Source organism: Oncorhynchus gorbuscha, linkage group LG08 (genome assembly GCF_021184085.1).
Source record: "Oncorhynchus gorbuscha isolate QuinsamMale2020 ecotype Even-year linkage group LG08, OgorEven_v1.0, whole genome shotgun sequence".
Lineage (NCBI taxonomy): Eukaryota > Metazoa > Chordata > Actinopteri > Salmoniformes > Salmonidae > Oncorhynchus > Oncorhynchus gorbuscha.
In genome coordinates, this window is record NC_060180.1 from 2,353,095 (window position 1) to 2,376,577 (window position 23,483).

At 42.9% G+C, this 23,483-nt stretch overlaps 1 pseudogene; it reads left to right on the forward strand.

Annotated features, from left to right (window-relative positions):
* LOC124042229 overlaps positions 1-23,483 on the forward strand; it is a 277,909-nt pseudogene that overhangs the window by 175,551 nt on the left and 78,875 nt on the right.

Sequence of the window (23,483 nt, forward strand, 5' to 3'; positions counted from 1 at the left end):
TAACAGGAAGCCAGTGTAGGGAGGCTAGCACTGGAGTAATATGATCACATTTTTTGGTTCTAGTCAGGATTCTAGTAGCCGTATTTAGCACTAACTTAATTTTATTTAGTACTTTATCCAGGTATCCGGAAAGTAGAGCATTGCAGTAGTAGTTTTCGACAGAAAGCCTCAGATGTTTGTGTTGTTATGTTAAATGGAAAAAGCTGTCCTTGAAACGGTCTTGATATGTACGTCAAAAGAGAGATCAGGGTCCAGAGTAATGCCGAGGTCCTTCACAGTTTTATTTGAGACGACTGTACAACCATCGAGATTTATTGTCAGATTCAACAGAAGATCTCTTAGTTTCTTGTGACCTAGAACAAACATCTCTGTTTTGTCCATGTTTAAAAGTAGAACATTTGCAGCAATCCACTTCCTTATGTCTGAAACACAGGCTTCTAGCGAGGGCATTTCTGGAGCTTCACTATGTTTCATTGAAATGTACAGCTGTGTGTCATCCGCATAGCAGTGAAAGTTAACATTATGCTTTCGAATGACATCCCCAAGAGGTAAAATATATAATGAAAACAATAGTGGTCCTAAAACGGAACCTTGAGGAACACCGAAATGTACAGTTGATTTGTCAGAGGACAAACCATTCACAGAGAAAACCTAATATCTTTCTGACAGATAAGATCTAAACCAGGCCAGAACTTGGTGTAGACCAATTTGGGTTTCCAATCTCTCCAAAAGAATGTGGTGATCGATGGTATCAAAAGCAGCTAAGGTCTAGGAGCACGAGGACAGATGCAGAGCTTCAGTCTGACCCCATTAAATGGTAATTTACCACCTTCACAAGTGCAGTCTCAGTGCTATGATGGGGTCTAAAACCAGACTGAACCATTTCGTATACATTGTTTGTCTTCAGGAAGGCAGTGAGTTGCTGCGCAACAGCTTTTTCAAAAATCTTTGAGAGGAATTGGAGATTCGATTTAGGCCGATAGTTTACATCACTTACATGATCTAAGTGATTGATAGTTGGTATTCAGCCGTCATAAAAATATTCCTTATTTACTTTGAAGAACTACTAAAATAGTGATTATGTCAGACAGCATAGACAGCAGCTCTATAGAGATGAGATGATGACTTGGAATTAAATATTAAAGTATAAAGGATGGTTAATAAGTGATCAGCAGTAATGGGAAGTCACTACCATCATGGGACTTTTATTGATTATTTCATTCTGTGTTGATACAGCATTCAACCCACACAATACACAGTGCATTTAATGCCAAGAAAACAGCATCTAATTTATGAATCGAACTGAAAACGAACCAACCTCAAGAAGCACTAATCTCTCAGCACTAATTTTGGATGATTTGAACATAGTTCACCAAAATGACACCATCCTTTTAATGAAATTAATTCATCTGAATCACCATACAAAATACATGCTATGAACCACATCAACATGTCCTGCAAATGTAATTCTGAATACAAAACTACTACAGTATCTGTATCTACCACAATAAGAGAACAGAATAAAGACTTTTGGTCAATCTAGCACTGGGCAGGGACCAGACAGTTATAGAATCCAGACAGGTCAGAGCCTGGCTGACAGGGTGTATGTAGAAGTGACAGTTATAGAATCCAGACAGGTCAGAGCCTGGCTGACAGGGTGTATGTAGAAGTGACAGTTATACAATCCAGACAGGTCAGAGCCAGTTGGCTCAGAGCCTGGCTGACAGGGTGTATGTAGAAGTGACAGTTATACAATCCAGACAGGTCAGAGCCTGGCTGACAGGGTGTATGTAGAAGTGACAGTTATACAATCCAGACAGGTCAGAGCCTGGCTGACAGGGTGTATGTAGAGGTGACAGTTATACAATCCAGACAGGTCAGAGCCTGGCCTGGCTGAGGTCAGAGCCTGGCTGACAGGGTGTATGTAGAGGTGACAGTTATACAATCCAGACAGGTCAGAGCCTGGCTGACAGGGTGTATGTAGAAGTGACAGTTATACAATCCAGACAGGTCAGAGCCTGGCTGACAGGGTGTATGTAGAAGTGACAGTTATACAATCCAGACAGGTCAGAGCCTGGCTGACAGGGTGTATGTAGAGGTGACAGTTATACAATCCAGACAGGTCAGAGCCTGGCTGACAGGGTGTATGTAGAAGTGACAGTTATACAATCCAGACAGGTCAGAGCCTGGCTGACAGGGTGTATGTAGAAGTGACAGTTATACAATCCAGACAGGTCAGAGCCTGGCTGACAGGGTGTATGTAGAAGTGACAGTTATACAATCCAGACAGGTCAGAGCCTGGCTGACAGGGTGTATGTAGAAGTGACAGTTATACAATCCAGACAGGTCAGAGCCTGGCTGACAGGGTGTATGTAGAAGTGACAGTTATACAATCCAGACAGGTCAGAGCCTGGCTGACAGAAGTGACAGTTATACAATCCAGACAGGTCAGAGCCTGGCTGACAGGGTGGGAGGTGTATACAATCCAGACAGGTCAGAGCCTGGCTGAGGGTGTATGTGACAGTTATACAATCCAGACAGGTCAGAGCCTGGCTGACAGGGTGTATGTAGAGGTGACAGTTATACAATCCAGACAGGTCAGAGCCTGGCTGACAGGGTGTATGTAGAAGTGACAGTTATACAATCCAGACAGGTCAGAGCCTGGCTGACAGGGTGTATGTAGAAGTGACAGCGATGCTCACTAACACATGAATAATGTCACAGAGAACTGGGAGACAGTGATCCTCTCCCACCACACGCTGGTGTAGCGTAGGTCAACGTTGCACCACTGACTTGTTGTGTGATGAACATGGTCGGGATCATGTCTGTCCATTTCAGACCTCCACTGAGGTTAGTCCTTGGACCCGTGTGTATGGAGAAGGGGTGAATGCAGGTGGGGTGGAGGGAGGAGGGATGAAGAGATGAAATAGAGGAGTGTGACCCCTTCCCAGGGTTGTTCTACCTTTCAGAGAAGGTCATGTGATTAACTGTTTGGCTCAGGGGGACCATCTGTTTTTGCCTAATGCTCGATTTTACTGTGTTCATTAAAAAGACATAAAACATGCCACTGCTTTGGGAAACTTTATCATAAAAGGCCTTTTAATATTGGCAAAGTGAGGAAAGTTATCACCGCAGTCACAGAGCAGCCTCCCCAGCCATAAAAGGAGACATATTCCTCATTATTACAAGTATTATCAGAGTCATTTTATTAATTGAATCTGGATAAAATTCTGCCAAAAACTTCTTCTTTTTTTGTTTACTATATCTCTGGGTACTATAAAACATGTCCTCGGTTTGTGCCAAATGGCACCCTATTCCCTGAGTCCCTGGTCAAAAGTAGTGCCCTATATAGGGAATAGGGCGGCCTTTGGGACACTCCCCCATGTGTCCCAGTATCTATAATCCCACCTACTGTGTCTGTGTGAGAATGAATCCACATCTTCTAGCTACACATCATAGTAGAGCTGCATGGGAGACGTAGCACATAGAATGGTCAAGGTCGTGTGGCATCTTAGAGCTGTGATTCACAACCTTTTTCGGTTACCGTACCACCAACAACATTTTGCGCTTCCCAGAGTACCCCTGAAGTACCCCCTGATGTGCATTTTACCAGTAGGACTATTGTCTCATGAGTCTTCTCAGAGTACCCCTGAAGTACCCCCTGATGTGCATTTTACCAGTAGGGCTATTGTCTCATGAGTCTTCTCAGAGTACCCCTGAAGTACCCCCTGATGTGCATTTTACCAGTAGGACTATTGTGTCATGAGTCTTCTCAGAGTACCCCTGAAGTACCCCCTGATGTGCATTTTACCAGTAGGGCTATTGTCTCACTCATGAGTCTTCCCAGGTATCCCCAGGGGCCCTAGTGCCGTTATAGAAATTGAAAGACCGGCTGGCTGATGGTAATAAAATAGAGATTCCTTATTGGTCATGCTTTACTAACAACTGATTGGATGTTGGGGAGAGAAGATGGGAGTCCAGAGGCTCTCTGGCTCCTTGTTTTAAAATCCATCATCTACTGTACTAATTTCCACTCCTTCATCACTCAGCTCTGAATGAACTGACCAGGACAAATCCAGCCTAATGATGAGCTGCCACCATAATGTTTTACAGAGGACACACAGAGAGGAAATAAGGAGAGGGACCAAGGGGAGGAAACAAGAATATGACATGAGGATATAACATAAGGAGAGGACAATCGGATAGGACACAAGGAGAGGACACAAGGAGAGGACAGATATTTACGCATTTGACGCATTTACGCATGTGTCTCTTCCACAGCCAATGGCCAGGGGTCTAACTCCTCAGCCAATGGCCAGGGGTCTAACTCATCAGCCAATGGCCAGGGGTCTAACTCATCAGCCAATGGCCAGGGGTCTAACTCATCAGACAATGGCCAGGGGTCTAACTCATCAGACAATGGCCAGGGGTCTAACTCATCAGACAATGGCCAGGGGTCTAACTCATCAGACAATGGCCAGGGGTCTAACTCATCAGACAATGGCCAGGGGTCTAACTCATCAGACAATGGCCAGGGGTCTAACTCATCAGACAATGTCCAGGGGTCTAAACTCATCAGCCAATGGCCAAGGGTCTAACTCCTCAGCCAATGGTCAGGGGTCTAACTCCTCAGCCAATGGCCAGGGGTCTAACTCCTCAGCCAATGGCCAGGGGTCTAACTCCTCAGACAATGGCCAGGGGTCTAACTCCTCAGACAATGTCCAGGGGTCTAACTCCTCAGCCAGTGGCCAGGGGTCTAACTCCTCAGCCAGTGTCCAGGGGTCTAACTCCTCAGCCAGTGGCCAGGGGTCTAACTCCTCAGCCAGTGGCCAGGGGTCTAACTCCTCAGCCAATGGCCAGGGGTCTAACTCCTCAGCCAATGGCCAGGGGTCTAACTCCTGCCAATGGCCAGGGTCTAACTCCTCCAATGGCCAGGGGTCTAACTCCTCAGCCAATGGCCATGGCCAGGGGTCTAACTCCTCAGCCAATGGCCAGGGGTCTAACTCCTCAGCCAATGGCCAGGGGTCTAACTCCTCAGCCAATGGCCAGGGGTCTAACTCCTCAGACAATGTCCAGGGGTCTAACTCCTCAGACAATGTCCAGGGGTCTAACTCCTCAGACAATGTCCAGGGGTCTAACTCCTCAGCCAGTGGCCAGTTGTTTAACAGTGGTGTGTCTTTCCTCCTCAGCCAATGGCCAGGGGTTTAACTGATCTGTCTCTCCTCCTCAGCCAATGGCCAGTGGTTTAACTGATCTGTCTCTCCTCCTCAGCCAATGGCCAGTGTTTTAACTGATCTCTCTCTCCTCCTCAGCCAATGGCCAGTGGTTTAACTGATCTGTCTCTCCACCTCAGCCAATGGCCAGTGTTTTAACTGATCTCTCTCTCCTCCTCAGCCAACGGCCAGTGGTTTAACTGATCTGTCTCCTCCTCAGCCAATGTCTCCTCCTCAGCCAATGGTTTAACTGATCTGTCTCCTCCTCAGCCAATGGTTTAACTGATCTGTCTCTCCTCCTCAGCCAATGGCCAGTGGAATCCCTGGGGGCCTTGGAGTGGCTGCTCCAAATCATGTGATGGGGGTTGGCAGAGGCGGGCGCGGGTGTGCCAGGGGGCAGCGGTCACCGGGCAACAGTGCGAGGGCACAGGGGATGAAGTCCGCAAGTGCAGTGACCAGCGTTGCCCAGGTAACGATAACCCCATAACCACCATAAGTGAGACTGCAAGAGTCAATTAACTGGAAATGTGGAGTGAAGATAATGATCTTCCTCTTCGCTGAGGAAGAGTGATGTGCCTTTCTGTTCCTGTAGGAGGAACCGATAAGACTTACATAAAGCAGAGGGTAGGCAACCCAGCTTCAGCTCTGAAAATAGACAGAGCCTGGAAAGATCATTTGCAATTCAACAACGAATTCAACAACGGAGTGATAAAAAGCTTCTATTTTGGGTTACGATAAAGATTGACAGTTGTGCTAAACTCATAAGATATGTATACTGTAGGTTGTTGTCTATTCTTCAACAACCAATGGGTAAACATCAAGAATTGAAATGACCATTGAACAGCTTCCCAAATCACAGACTGTAAGAGGAAGCTGTTAGAGAGAGAATATAAAGAGAGAGAGAATAAAGAGAAAGAGGATAGAGAGAGAGAGATAATGAGAGAGCAAGAATTGAGAGAGAGATAAAGAAGAGAGAGAGAGAATAAGAGAGAGAAAGATAGAGAGAGAGAATAAGAGAGAGATAAAGAGCGAGAGAGAGAATAAGAGAGTTATTTTGTCTAGGTCCTAATGTATGATTCATATCTTAATATTAATTGATGGTGTTGATTAACCCACCTGTTTTTATCTCCATGGAGACTGTTCGCTACCACAGCGATTAATGCAAATTCAATCTTTTGTTTGACCATTATCACCCTGTAAAGAGTGGCATTGTTTCTGTTGTAGGAGTAAGGACTGTAGGGAAGCCGTTCCCATTATCAATCTTTTTCACACCGGTTCTATTTTAAGCAGTTTAATCCAACACAAAGAAACCATTTTAGAACTACAGCATGTTCATGGATTACAATCTATTTACAATCTAGTCTACACTTATGCAATTATAGAGGAGGCTGGTGGGAGGAGATATAGGAGGACAGGCTTCTTGTAATTAATGGAATGGTATCAAACCAGGGGTTGGAACCAAAATTATTTTCAAATCGTTTTGTCCTAAACAGATTTATTATTTTTGGGGTTCTGTTCCACTGTTTCAACCAGCAAAATAATGTTCTGAACCGGTTCTGAACCCCAACAAACGATGGGTTTTAATGGTTCCTTTCTGTTCCTTTTTAAACATCTGAAATATGTATTTTGTTTTTACATTAACAAATTGTGTTTTTGCCATAACAGCATGGTTTAATCGTAATGAAAGGCAAACACACACTGTGCTGCCAGTCACAGTGTAGGGCGCGAGATGTAACTGACATTTTGAGGGTGAGGCAGAGCGAGAGAGTTTGGAGGAAGCTTGCCTTGAAGCGCTGGGCATCTTGTTATGACATCCTTGTCTGAATTAGACACACAGAGGAGGAGCAGCTTCTATGGAGGAACTTTGAATATCTTTGAACATCCGAGTTGGTTTAACATTGGACCAGCGCAAACGTTAGCTAGCTAATAGTTTACTAGTTAACGAGCTAATGAGCTAATAGCTAACTAGCTAACGAGCTAATAGCTAACTAGCTAACGAGCTAATAGCTTACTAGCTAACGAGCTAACTAGCTAACCAGCTAATGAGCTAACGAGCTAACCAGCTAACTAGCTTGTGTGTGCAGAGCAGCACTACAATTAAAATCAAACTCTTACCTTTTTGTAGTTAAAAAATCCAATGTGAATCGTGATAACTAGAGTATCCTTAACTATCATTGAAAAAGTAAATAATTTCTTCTTTAATTAAACATCTCTCCCTAATTTCTGAATTCTACTTGTAATGTTGTCAGTAGGCGACAGTAATCTATGCTTCACAGGGGAGCGGCAGGTAGACTCAACACAGACACACCCCCACTGGGCAAAAATGTCCAGCTGGCAGGCAGACGCTGCAATAATAATAATAATAATACTAAAAATATATACTAACAATAATAATAATAACAATAATACAAATTATAAAAATTATACAAATAATTATAATAATCATCAGCATTACAATAATTATAACAATCATTATAATAATACTAATAATATTAATAATCAGACTGTAAAAATATGCCCGGAACATAAAATAATGTTTTTAACCAGTTTGCATGCTTTTAAAATAACGGTTCTCTTCTGGAACAGTATAGATAACTTTAGTTTATGGTTCGGGTTCCGTCCCTAATTGTTATTTTCCGGTTTTCGGTTCTGTTCCCTGAACCAGTTCCAACCCTAATGGAAACCACGTTTGACTCCGTTCCAAAGATTCCATTACAACAAGCCCATCCTCCTGTAACTCCTCCCACCAGCCTCTTCTGACCTATTCCTATTGGTGAGTCAGCAATAACCCAGCGATGTGTTGTGTACGTCCCCCCCCCCCCCCCCCCCCCAGCGCCCTATGAGATCTGTCTGGAGGACTACACTGTAGCCATGGTGTGGAGAAGAACACCTTCAGGAGAACTGGCGTTCAACAGGTGTCCTCCCAATGCCACGGGTAAGGGGTGTGTGTGTGTGTGTGTGTGTGTGTGTGTGTGTGTGTGTGTGTGTGTGTGTGTGTGTGTGTGTGTGTGTGTGTGTGTGTGTGTGTGTGTGTGTGTGTGTGTGTGTGTGTCGATGTCGGTGTCGGTGTGTGTGTGTGTGTCCTCCTAATGCTACAGGTAAGAACACAGTCAGGCCCTGGGGTTTTGTCTATCCTAGTGGTTACCACCGCTGCCTGTGGGGCAATGTGAGCGTGGTATCAAACACTGGTCGTACCAACTCACTTATCCTATTTTTTTCATTCAAGTCTTCACTTTTTTAACTTCGATTCATAACAAAAAAAAATACAAATTAACAGTTTAAAAATAGGATAGTCTTGTTGGTCTGAATTCAGACTCCAGCCGCTGTTTGGCCATTGACTGAATAATGAACCAAGAGAAACTAGAGCACTTTAGAATGTTCTGCTGTAACTTAGTTGATAATGAAATGAGTCATTTTCCAGGGGCTATTATGTAGAGGTTTCATTGGGAGCTTTCTGTCCATTACTCATGTGTAGAGAGGACTAGTGGTGATGGATATGTCCCTGTCACATTCCACTGACACATCCATTCCTGCTGTGACGGATTGGAAGTGCTTTACACGGTGCCTGTGTCCCAAACAACTCCCTATTTCCTATACAATGCACTGTTTTATTTCTAAGTTCTGCACTACATAGGGAATAGGGTGCCATTTGAGATGCAGCGGTATGTTTCTACTGAACAGATTTCCCTATTTGCATTGCATTGACCCTCACAGCATTATGTCAATGTGTTTTCAAACAGCCTACAGCCAAAGACAGGGACATATTACTAGGCTAACTATGATTATATTGCCTACAACAGCATGGCACTTTTTAACTGCTGTTTTCTACTTCTCCCTTCCCCTAACCTCCTCCTCCTCCTCCTCCTCCTCCCCTCCTCCCCTCCCCTCCCCTCCCCTCCCCTCCCCTCCCCTCCCCTCCCTCCCCTCCCTCCCCCCCCCCTCCCCTCCCCTCCCCTCCCCTCCCCTCCTCCTCCTCCCCTCTCCCCTCCTCCTCCCCTCCCCTCCCCTCCTCCTCCTCCCCTCCCCTCATCCCCTCTCCCCCTCCTCCCTCCTCCTCTCCCTCCCCTCCCCCTCATCCCCTCTCCCCCTCCCTCCTCCTCCTCTCCTCCTTATCCCCTCCGCCCCTCCTCCTCCTCCTCCTCCCCTCCCCTCCCCTCCCCCCTCCCTCCTCCCCTCCCCTCCCCTCCTCCTCCCCCCTCCCCTCCTCCCCTCCCCCCCACATCCCCTCCTCCTCCCCTCCCCTCCCCTCCCCTCCTCCCCTCCCCTCCTCCTCCCCTCCCCTTCCCTCCTCCTGGTCTTAATCAGACACCTGATGGCTCCACAGTGTACCTGTTGTTTGATCCATGTGGTGGGACTGATAAGCTGCTGAGGTTGTGTGTGTCTGTATTGTGAATGGTAGAAAGTGAAGCAGGGAAGCGGTCACACTGAACCCACATGTCCCACACCACACTCTCTGTCTGATTCCACTATCACACCGCTGGACACAGAGGACATTGAAAAGTGCAGGAGGTGTGTGGTTATAATAGAAGGGCCTGTGTCCCAAATGGTACCCTATTGCCTGTATAAAGCACTACTTTTGGTCTTGGTCAAAACTAGGGAACAGTGTAGGGAATAGGGTGCCATTTGGGAGCCAGAGTTCTATCTGGACTGTGAAAAGAGATGAAAACAGAACCAGGGGGATTGTGTTGAGGAAACAGAGTGCTCAGTGGGGTGGGGGATTGTGTTGAGGAAACAGGGTGCTCAGTGGGGTCGGGGATTGTGTTGAGGAAACAGGGTGCTCAGTGGGGTGGGGGATTGTGTTGAGGAAACAGGGTGCTCAGTGGGGTGGGGGATTGTGTTGAGGAAACAGAGTGCTCAGTGGGGTGGGGGATTGTGTTGAGGAAACAGAGTGCTCAGTGGGGTGGGGGATTGTGTTGAGGAAACAGACTGCTCAGTGGTGTGGGGGATTGTGTTGAGGAAACAGGTGGCTCAGTGGGGTGGGGGAGGGTAAGTGTGTGTGCGTGTATGTGTGTGTGTGTGCGTGTGCGTGTCAGTGCGTGCATGTGTGTGTGTGTGTGTGTGTGTGTGTGTGTGTGTGTGTGTGTGTGTGTGTGTGTGTGTGTGTGTGTGTGTGTGTGTGTGTGTGTGTGTGTGTGTGTGTGTGTGTGTGTGTGTGTGTGTGTGTGTGTCCATATCAGTGTTAGTATTTTAGTATGGTTGTACTGACGTTGATACCCTGACACAGTGTATCCAATTCATTTATTTTCATGTGTGGACATGCCTTGTTACAGTTGAACACAGATGCACAGATGATGTGAGAGACATTGGTGTAGATATCTCTGCTGATTGTTAGACATTGGTGTAGATATCTCTGCTGATTGTAAGACATTAGTGTAGATATCTCTGCTGATTGTAAGACATTGGTGTAGATATCTCTGCTGATTGTAAGACATTGGTGTAGATATCTCTGCTGATTGTAAGACATTGGTGTAGATATCTCTGCTGATTGTAAGACATTGGTGTAGATATCTCTGCTGTATGTACAACATTGGTGTAGATATCTCTGCTGATTGTTAGACATTGGTGTAGATATCTCTGCTGTATGTAACCTTTAACCTTGAACACTATTGAACAAACACAGAAGCAGCATCTGGCTTCCAAATAGCTACAGAGTATTTTCAGCCTTAAACTTCGACTGAAAGATGTGAGGGGCTGAGGGAAATTACACAAGGAAGATAAGTCTCCTATGAACAAGTATTAATCTCTCTCCCCCTCTCTCTTTCTCCCTCTCTCATCCTCTCCCTCTCCCTCTCTCTCTCTCTCTCTTTTTCTCCCTCTCTCTCTCTCTTTTTCTCTCTCTCTCATCCTCTCTCTCTCTCTCTCTCTCTCTCTCTCTCTCTCTCTCTCTCTCTCTCTCTCTCTCTCTCCTCTCTCTCTCTCCTCTCTCTCTCTCTCTCTCATCATCTCCTTCTCCCTCTCTCATCCTCTCTCTCTCTCTCTCTCTCTCTCTCTCTCTCTTCTCCTCTCTCTCTCTCATCCTCTCTCTCTCTTTCTCTAATCTCTCACTCCCATCTTTCCTTTCTCTCTTGGATTCTGTTCTCTGTTCTTCTCTTCTGTTCATCTCCCCCTTCCATATCTGTATCCCTCTCTATCTCTCTTTGTCTCTCTGTCCTTTGCCCCTTTCCATCTACCACCTCTCTCTCTCTCTCCCTCTCTCTCTCCCCTCTCTCTCTCTCTCTCTCTCTCTCCTCTCTCTCTCTCTCTCCTCTCTCTCTCTCTCTCTCTCTCTTTCTCTCTCTGTCTTCCACAGGCTGTCTCTCTGTCTGTCTCTCTCTCTCTCTCTCTCTCTCTCTCTCTCTCTCTCTCTCTCTCTCTCCTCCCTCTCTTCTCTCTCCTCTCTCTCTCCTCTCTCTCTCTCCTTCCCTCTCTGCTCCCCTCAGCTCTCTTTCACTCCTGTCTTCCACAGGCACCACTAGTCGACGCTGCTCTCTGGATCACCGGGGTGTGGCCTTTGGGAACCACCCAGCTATGCCCGCTGCATAACCAATGAATATAGATACCTGCAGCAATCAGTAGGTCTATCTTCAGTAGGTCTACTGTACTTCTCTTTCCAGCTTCTCCCATATTCTCCTCTCCTCTCCTCTCCTCTCCTCTCCTCCCTCTCCTCTCCTCTCCTCTCCTCTCCTCTCCTCTCCTCTCCTCTCCCCTCCTCTCATCTCATCTCCTCTTGTATTCTGTCTTCTGTCTTCTCCTGTCCTCTTCTCTCCTCCTTCTCTTCTCCCCTTTCCTCACAGTCTCTGTTTGTGGCGCATCATAAATTCACCATTACCCAATGTTCCCAACTACACTGTTGCCAAAGATGAACATTCAATATGGGAGCAAATTAAACCATTCATTTGTAATGAATAGACCTCTGCAACTGTTTGATTTAGTGCTACTGGCAGTGTCCCCCATATCACCAACGTCTCCCATTGATGTTTCTGCTCTTTGGGCTGGGTATTTAATAACCCCTTTCCCTATTGTGGAAGCAATGATTTGGTAGTATTTAGGTATATATTGTTTCTTCTCAGAGCAAGATAGTATTATTATACATCTATTAAATATTCTATCCATCATTGACTGACCCAGAATGGATTTAAGGCCGGAACAAATTGGACTGAATGGAATGAAACTGAACAATAAAGGTAGAAAAAAGCTGGTATTTAAATGAGGATAAATATAGGAGATTAAAAGCTGAATCCTGAATGTAAACTATTAAACCCGTCCAGTCCTGCAACATGTCATCGCTCCACTGACATACCTCTCTATACCCTGCTACTACTGACATACCTCTCTATACCCTGCTACTACTGACATACCTCTCTATACCCTGCTACTACTGACATACCTCTCTATACCCTGCTACTACTGACATACCTCTCTATACCCTGCTACTACTGACATACCTCTCTATACCCTGCTACTACTGACATACCTCTCTATACCCTGCTACTACTGACATACCTCTCTATACCCTGCTACTACTGACATACCTCTCTATACCCTGCTACTACTGACATACCATACCTCTCTATACCCTGCTACTACTGACATACCTCTCTATACCCTCTACTACCTCTCTCTACCCTGCTACTACTGACATATACTACTCTCTACCCTGCTACTACTGACATACCTCTCTATACCCTGCTACTACTGACATACCTCTCTATACCCTGCTACTACTGACATATACCTCTCTATACCCTGCTACTACTGACAAAACTCTCTCTACCCTGCTACTACTGACATACCTCTCTATACCCTGCTACTACTGACATACCTCTCTATACCCTGCTACTACTGACATACTCTCTCTATACCCTGCTACTACTGACATACCTCTCTATACCCTGCTACTACTGACATACCTCTCTATACCCTGCTACTACTGACATACCTCTCTCTACCCTGCTACTACTGACATACTCTCTCTCTACCCTGCTACTACTGACATACCTCTCTCTACCCTGCTACTATTGACATACCTCTACTCTCTCTCTATACCCTGCTACTACTGACATACCTCTACTCTCTCTCTCTCTACCCTGCTACTACTGACATACTCTCTCTCTACCCTGCTACTACTCTCTCTCTCTCTACCCTGCTACTACTGACATACCTCTACTCTCTCTCTCTACCCTCTCTCTCTACTGACCTGCTACTACTGACATACCTCTACTCTCTCTCTCTACCCTGCTACTACTGACATACCTCTACTCTCTCTCTCTACCCTGCTACTACTGACATACCTCTACTCTCTCTCTCTCTACCCTGCTACTACTGACATACCTCTACTCTCTCTCTCTCTACCCTGCTACTACTGACATACCTCTACTCTCTCTCTCTCTCTACCCTGCTACTACTGACATACCTCTACTCTCTCTCTCTCTACCCTGCTACTACTGACATACCTCTACTCTCTCTCTCTCTACCCTGCTACTACTGACATACCTCTACTCTCTCTCTCTACCCTGCTACTACTGACATACCTCTACTCTCTCTCTCTACCCTGCTACTACTGACATACCTCTACTCTCTCTCTCTACCCTGCTACTACTGACATACCTCTACTCTCTCTCTCTCTACCCTGCTACTACTGACATACCTCTACTCTCTCTCTCTACCCTGCTACTACTGACATACCTCTACTCTCTCTCTCTACCCTGCTACTACTGACATACCTCTACTCTCTCTCTCTACCCTGCTACTACTGACATACCTCTACTCTCTCTCTCTCTACCCTGCTACTACTGACATACTATACCCTGCTACTACTGACATCTCTCTCTCTACCCTGCTACTACTGACATACCTCTACTCTCTCTCTCTACCCTGCTACTACTGACATACCTCTACTCTCTCTCTCTACCCTGCTACTACTGACATACCTCTACTCTCTCTCTCTACCCTGCTACTACTGACATACCTCTACTCTCTCTCTCTCTACCCTGCTACTACTGACATACCCTCCTCTACTCTCTACCCTGCTACTACTGACTCTCTACCCTGCTACTACTGACATACCTCTACTCTCTCTCTCTCTATCCTGCTACTACTGACATACCTCTACTCTCTCTCTCTACCCTGCTACTACTGACATACCTCTACTCTCTCTCTCTACCCTGCTACTACTGACATACCTCTACTCTCTCTCTCTCTACCCTGCTACTACTGACATACCTCTACTCTCTCTCTCTATCCTGCTACTACTGACATACCTCTACTCTCTCTCTCTCTACCCTGCTACTACTGACATACCTCTACTCTCTCTCTCTCTACCCTGCTACTACTGACATACCTCTACTCTCTCTCTCTCTACCCTGCTACTACTGACATACCTCTACTCTCTCTCTATCCTGCTACTACTGACATACCTCTACTCTCTCTACCCTGCTACTACTGACATACTACTCTCTCTCTCTACCCTGCTACTACTGACATACCTCTACTCTCTCTCTCTCCTGCTACTACTGACATACCTCTCTCTCTCTCTCTACCCTGCTACTACTGACATACCTCTACTCTCTCTCTCTACCCTGCTACTACTGACATACTCTCTCTCTACTCTCTCTCTATCCTGCTACTACTGACATACCTCTACTCTCTCTACTCCTGCTACTACTGACATACCTCTACTCTCTCTACCCTGCTACTACTGACATACCTCTACTCTCTCTACCCTGCTACTACTGACATACCTACTACTCTCTCTCTACCCTGCTACTACTGACATACCTCTACTCTCTCTACCCTGCTACTACTGACATACCTCTACTCTCTCTACCCTGCTACTACTGACATACCTCTCTCTACCCTGCTACTGACTCTCTCTCTCTACCCTGCTACTACTGACATACCTCTCTCTCTCTCTCTACCCTGCTACTACTGACATACCTCTACTCTCTCTCTCTACCCTGCTACTACTGACATACCTCTACTCTCTCTCTCTACCCTGCTACTACTGACATACCTCTACTCTCTCTCTACCCTGACTACTACTGACCCTGCTACCTCTACCTCTACTCTCTCTACCCTACCCTGCTACTACTGACATACCTCTACTCTCTCTCTCTCTCTCTACCCTGCTACTACTGACATACCTCTCTCTCTCTCTCTCTACCCTGCTACTACTGACTACCCTGCTACTACTGACATACCTACTCTCTCTCTCTCTCTCTCTACCCTGCTACTACTGACATACCTCTACTCTCTCTCTCTACCCTGCTACTACTGACATACCTCTCTCTCTACCCTCTCTCTACCCTGCTACTACTGACATACCTCTCTCTCTCTCTCTCTACCCTGCTACTACTGACATACCTCTACTCTCTCTCTACCCTGCTACTACTGACATACCTCTACTCTCTCTCTCTACCCTGCTACTACTGACATTCCTCTACTCTCTCTCTCTCTACCCTGCTACTACTGACATACCTCTGACACTCTCTCTCTCTACCCTGCTACTACTGACATTCTCTCTACCCTCTCTCTCTCTCTACCCTGCTACTACTGACATACCTCTACTCTCTCTCTGCTACCCTGCTACTACTGACATACCTACTACTCTCTCTCTCTACCCTGCTACTACTGACATACCTCTACTCTCTCTCTCTCTACCCTGCTACTACTGACATACCTCTACTCTCTCTCTCTACCCTGCTACTACTGACATACCTCTCTACCCTGCTACTACTGACATACCTCTCTGCTCTCTCTCTACCCTGCTACTACTGACATACCTCTACTCTCTCTCTCTCTACCCTGCTACTACTGACATACCTCTACTCTCTCTCTCTACCCTGCTACTACTGACATACCTCTACTCTCTCTCTCTCTACCCTGCTACTACTGACATACCTCTACTCTCTCTCTCTACCCTGCTACTACTGACATACCTCTACTCTCTCTCTACCCTGCTACTACTGACATACCTCTACTCTCTCTCTCTACCCTGCTACTACTGACATACCTCTACTCTCTCTCTCTCTCTACCCTGCTACTACTGACATACCTCTACTCTCTCTCTCTACCCTGCTACTACTGACATACCTCTACTCTCTCTACCCTGCTACTACTGACATACCTCTACTCTCTCTCTCTACCCTGCTACTACTGACATACCTCTACTTCTCTCTCTCTACCCTGCTACTACTGACATACCTCTACCCTGCTCTCTCTCTCTACCCTGCTACTACTGACATACCTCTACTCTCTCTCTCTACCCTGCTACTACTGACATACCTCTACTCTCTCTCTCTACCCTGCTACTACTGACATACCTCTACTCTCTCTCTACCCTGCTACTACTGACATACCTCTACTCTCTCTCTCTACCCTGCTACTACTGACATACCTCTACTCTCTCTCTCTACCCTGCTACTACTGACATACCTCTACTCTCTCTCTCTACCCTGCTACTACTGACATACCTCTACTCTCTCTCTCTCTCTACCCTGCTACTACTGACATACCTCTACTCTCTCTCTCTACCCTGCTACTACTGACATACCTCTACTCTCTCTCTCTACCCTGCTACTACTGACATACCTCTACTCTCTCTCTCTACCCTGCTACTACTGACATACCTCTACTCTCTCTCTCTACCCTGCTACTACTGACATACCTCTACTCTCTCTCTCTACCCTGCTACTACTGACATACCTCTACTCTCTCTACCCTGCTACTACTGACATACCTCTACTCTCTCTCTCTACCCTGCTACTACTGACATTCCTCTACCCTGCTACTACTGACATACCTCTCTACCCTGCTACTACTGACATACATCTACTCTCTCTCTCTACCCTGCTACTACTGACATACCTCTACTCTCTCTCTCTCTACCCTGCTACTACTGACATACCTCTACTCTCTCTCTCTCTACCCTGCTACTACTGACATACCTCTACTCTCTCTCTCTACCCTGCTACTACTGACATACCTCTACTCTCTCTCTCTCTACCCTGCTACTACTGACATACCTCTACTACTCTCTCTCTCTACCCTGCTACTACTGACATACCTCTACTCTCTCTCTCTACCCTGCTACTACTGACATACCTCTACTCTCTCTCTCTCTACCCTGCTACTACTGACATACCTCTACTCTCTCTCTCTCTACCCTGCTACTACTGACATACCTCTACTCTCTCTCTCTACCCTGCTACTACTGACATACCTCTACTCTCTCTCTCTCTACCCTGCTACTACTGATATACCATACCTCTACTCTCTCTCTCTCTACCCTGCTACTACTGACATACCTCTACTCTCTCTCTCTACCCTGCTACTACTGACATACCTCTACTCTCTCTCTCTACCCTGCTACTACTGACATTCCTCTACTCTCTCTCTCTCTACCCTGCTACTACTGACATACCTCTACTCTCTCTCTCTCTACCCTGCTACTACTGACATACCTCTACCCTCTCTCTCTCTCTACCCTGCTACTACTGACATACCTCTACTCTCTCTCTCTACCCTGCTACTACTGACATACCTCTACCTCTCTCTCTCTCTACCCTGCTACTACTGACATACCTCTACTCTCTCTCTACCCTGCTACTACTGACATACCTCTACTCTCTCTCTCTACCCTGCTACTACTGATATACCTCTACTCTCTCTCTCTACCCTGCTACTACTGACATACCTCTACTCTCTCTACCCTGCTACTACTGATATACCTCTACTCTCTCTCTCTACCCTGCTAATACTGACATACCTCTACTCTCTCTCTCTACCCTGCTACTGCTGACATACCTCTACTCTCTCTACCCTGCTACTACTGACATACCTCTACTCTCTCTCTACCCTGCTACTACTGACATACCTCTACTCTCTCTCTACCCTGCTGCTACTGTTCTACTTCCCTCTTCAGTCTACAGTGGTTTTCCAACATGTGGACACAGACATAGATCTGTGAAAATGAAATACATACAGGGGATGGTAGATATGTCTTCAGTCATCAGTCATCTTCAATGTATTTATTTCATACTCTATCTCTCTTTTCCAATATATGCAGTGTATGCTGGTGATATGGTCACGTGGATATTGAAAGTAGACAATGTTATAGAGACTAAGAACACTACAGCTGATGTTAATATAGACAGTTTAAACCACATTATAGAGACTAATAACACTACAGCTGATGTTAATATAGACAATATAAACTACATTACAGAGACTAATTACACTACAGCTGATGTGAATGTAGACAGTTTAAACCACATTATAGAGACTAATAACACTACAGCTGATGTTAATATAGACAGTTTAAACCACATTATAGAGACTAATAACACTACAGCTGATATTAATGTAGACAGTTTAAACCACATTATAGAGACTAATTACACTACAGCTGATGTTAATGTAGACAGTTTAAACCACATTATAGAGACTAATAACACTACAGCTGATATTAATGTAGACAGTTTAAACCACATTATAGAGACTAATAACACTACAGCTGATATTAATGTAGACAGTTTAAACCACATTATAGAGACTAATTACACTACAGCTGATGTTAATGTAGACAGTTTAAACCACATTATAGAGACTAATTACACTACAGCTGATGTTAATATAGACAGTTTAAACCACATTATAGAGACTAATTACACTACAGCTGATGTTAATATAGACAGTATAAACCACAGTATAGAGAATAAAAACACTACAGCTGATATTAATGTAGACAGTTTAAACCACAGTATAGAGACTAAAAACACTACAGCTGATATTAATATAGACAGCTTAAACCACATTATAGAGACTTAAATAATTACACGACAGATGATGTTAATATAGACAGTATAAACCACAGTATAGAGACTAAAAACACTACAGCTGATGTTAATATAGACAGTTTAAACCACAGTATAGAGACTAAAAACACTACAGCTGATATTAATGTAGACAGTTTAAACCACAGTATAGAGACTAAAAACACTACAGCTGATATTAATGTAGACAGTTTAAACCACAGTATAGAGACTAAAAACACTACAGCTGATGTTAATGTAGACAGTTTAAACCACATATTGCAGTAATCTACTGCAGAGAACAGTCTCATAGTTCTCTTCCTCCTCTTCCTTCTCCTGGAGGTCGAGGGTCAGGGAAAGCTGTAATATAAACTGTAGTAATACTGTAATAATATAATGTATACTATACTTTAGAGGACCGCCAGGGTCTTATGGTCCTCTCTCTTAACTGGGCCAAAGGCTAGAGGACGCTGGTCTTTTAATGCATTCTAAATGAAATCAATCAATGTAGTAATACTGTGGTAATATACTGTCATATAGTGTAGAGAATCAATCAATGTAGTAATACTGTAGTAATATACTATCATATAGTGTAGAGAATCAATCAATGTAGTAATACTGTAGTAATATACTATCATATAGTGTAGAGAATCAATCAATGTAGTAATACTGTAGTAATATACTGTCATATAGTGTAGAGAATCAATGTAGTAATACTGTGGTTATATACTGTGATATAGTGTAGAGAATCAATGTAGTAATACTGTGGTAATATCCTATCATATAGTGTAGAGAGTCAATCAATGTAGTAATACTGTGGTAATATACTATCATATAGTGTAGAGAATCAATCAATGTAGTAATACTGTGGTAATATACTGTCATATAGTTTAGAGAATCAATCAATGTAGTAATACTGTGGTAATATCCTATCATATAGTGTAGAGAATCAATGTAGTAATACTGTAGTAATATACTGTCATATAGTGTAGAGAATCAATCAATGTAGTAATACTGTAGTAATATACTATCATATAGTGTATAGAATCAATGTAGTAATACTGTAGTAATATACTGTCATATAGTGTAGAGAATCAATCAATGTAGTAATACTGTGGTAATATCCTATCATATAGTGTAGAGAATCAATCAATGTAGTAATACTGTGGTAATATCCTATCATATAGTGTAGAGAATCAATGTAGTAATACTGTAGTAATATACTGTCATATAGTGTAGAGAATCAATCAATGTAGTAATACTGTAGTAATATACTGTCATATAGTGTAGAGAATCAATCAATGTAGTAATACTGTAGTAATATCCTATCATATAGTGTAGAGAATCAATGTAGTAATACTGTGGTAATATACTGTCATATAGTGTAGAGAATCAATCAATGTAGTAATACTGTGGTAATATCCTATCATATAGTGTAGAGAATCAATCAATGTAGTAATACTGTGGTAATATACTATCATATAGTGTAGAGAATCAATCAATGTAGTAATACTGTAGTAACATACTGTGATATAGTGTAGAGAATCAATGTAGTAATACTGTAGTAATATACTATCATATAGTGTAGGGAATCAATGTAGTAATACTGTGGTAATATCCTATCATATAGTGTAGAGAATCAATGTAGTAATACTGTAGTAATATACTGTCATATAGTGTAGAGAATCAATCAATGTAGTAATACTGTAGTAATATACTGTAATATAGTGTAGAGAATCAATCAATGTAGTAATACTGTAGTAATATACTGTAATATAGTGTAGAGAATCAATCAATGTAGTAATACTGTAGTAATATACTGTGATATAGTGTAGAGAATCAATGTAGTAATACTGTAGTAATATACTGTCATATAGTGTAGAGAATCAAAATGTAGTAATACTGTAGTAATATACTGTCATATAGTGTAGGGAATCAATCAATGTAGTAATACTGTAGTAATATACTGTCATATAGTGTAGAGAATCAATGTAGTAATACTGTAGTAATATACTGTCATATAGTGTAGAGAATCAATGTAGTAATACTGTGGTAATATACTGTCATATAGTGTAGAATCAATCAATGTAGTAATACTGTGGTAATATACTGTAATATAGTGTAGAGAATCAATGTAGTAATACTGTGGTAATATACTGTAATATAGTGTAGAGAATCAATGTAGTAATACTGTGGTAATATACTGTAATATAGTGTAGAGAATCAATCAATGTAGTAATACTGTGGTAATATACTGTAATATAGTGTAGAGAATCAATGTAGTAATACTGTGGTAATATACTGTAATATAGTGTAGAGAATCAATGTAGTAATACTGTGGTAATATACTGTAATATAGTGTAGAGAATCAATGTAGTAATACTGTGGTAATATACTGTAATATAGTGTAGAGAATCAATGTAGTAATACTGTAGTAATATACTGTAATATAGTGTAGAGGATCAATGTAGTAATACTGTGGTAATATACTATCATATAGTGTAGAGAATCAATGTAGTAATACTGTGGTAATATACTGTAATATAGTGTAGAGAATCAATCAATGTAGTAATACTGTGGTAATATACTGTAATATAGTGTAGAGAATCAATCAATGTAGTAATACTGTGGTAATATACTGTAATATAGTGTAGAGAATCAATGTAGTAATACTGTAGTAATATACTGTCATATAGTGTAGAATCAATCAATGTAGTAATACTGTGGTAATATACTATCATATAGTGTAGAGAATCAATGTAGTAATACTGTGGTAATATACTGTAATATAGTGTAGAGAATCAATCAATGTAGTAATACTGTGGTAATATACTGTAATATAGTGTAGAGAATCAATGTAGTAATACTGTGGTAATATACTGTAATATAGTGTAGAGAATCAATAAGACCTAATAGTTCATTTCTTCTTCTGGAGATCCAGGGCCATCTAGGTAAGGGCCTGGGAATAGTGTAGAGGGTAGTAATACGGGATGTCTCAGGTGACCAAGACCCTGCTGGATCTCACCCAGAGAAGGAATCAATGTAGTAATACTGTGGTAACCTGCTGTCCTCTGTGGAGAATACTGTAGTAATACTGTGTAATATACCTTCATATAGGGCCAGTTCAACCCAGCTCAGTAATACTGCAGGTAATATCGGTCTCTTTTGTCAATTGATAAATGTTGTAATATACTGTCATATAGTGTAGGAATACAATGTAGTAATGTGTTGTAATTTATTTTCATTTGTGTTACAGGGATACTTTAATTTGTTGTAATACATGTCAAAATAGAAAACAATAGTAATACGTTTCAAAGTAATAGAGCATGTCAGGATAGTGTGGAAAATCCCTGAGTAAGGCTTGTCAATATATCTCCCCTTTCCATTGAAACTGGAATATTATTTATATAGTTAAAGTCCCAATGACACCTTTGTTATTTTAAATCATCACTGTATGTCTCATAAATAACCTGTGTGTGTTTATTTAATGAAAATAATTTTTGAATAATTTATTTCATATAGTGTAGAGAATATCAATGTAGTAATACTGTCATATAGTGCTTACTGAGCCTCCATATTTGGCTCTTGAAATGCTCAGCCGGATCGTGTGTAATATACTGTTAGTGAAACACATTTAAAGATATTTACATACACAGACATGATTGGCTGATAGTATGGTCTAGAGTCCATCCCCTTACCCAGATGAACAGTCATTGGTCTATATGTCTGCTAAAAGACTCAAATAGAAACGGAAACAAATAGGTACCTGTCTGGGATGAGCTGTCACCTCTGTTATTATGTTGTCATACGCTGTCTTTGTAATCATTATATAATACTGTTACATTTACTGTAATGGTTGGTTTCCCCAGAGTGGGTGAATGTTGTCTAATGTTTTACATTTCAATTGTTTATTTAACCTTTATTTAACGAGGTAAGCTACCATTGTAATTATATTTACTGTAACAGGTAATCATTATATTTACTGTAATATGTCATCATTATATTTACTGTAATATGTCATCATTATATTTACTGTAATATGTCATGTTGAATGCAGTGGTGAATGGTAGTCATTTTAATAAATTTTAAAGAATATTTTCCCAATGTAGTAATAGAAATGATCAATGTAGCTGGTAATATAGTAATATAAAGAACATATAAGACCTCATTCTGGAGATTTATTGTAGGGCCAGAGTTGGCGGGGGAACGGGATGTCTCAGGTCTACCTGCTGGATCTCACCCAGAGAAGGAACCCCTGAGACCTGCTGTCCTCTGTGGAGATACCCCTCCCTCCTGTACCTTCAAGAGGGCCTGTTTCCCCCTCCCTCCTGTCACCACTCTACCTCTTTCCCCCTTGTCCTGTAAATGTTGACTATTTCCCCCTCTGTCCTGTTGGATTTATTTTCTTTTGTGTTTCAGGGATCCTTTTATTTGTCATACATGAAACTAGAAAACAATATGATCATGTTTCCTGTCACCC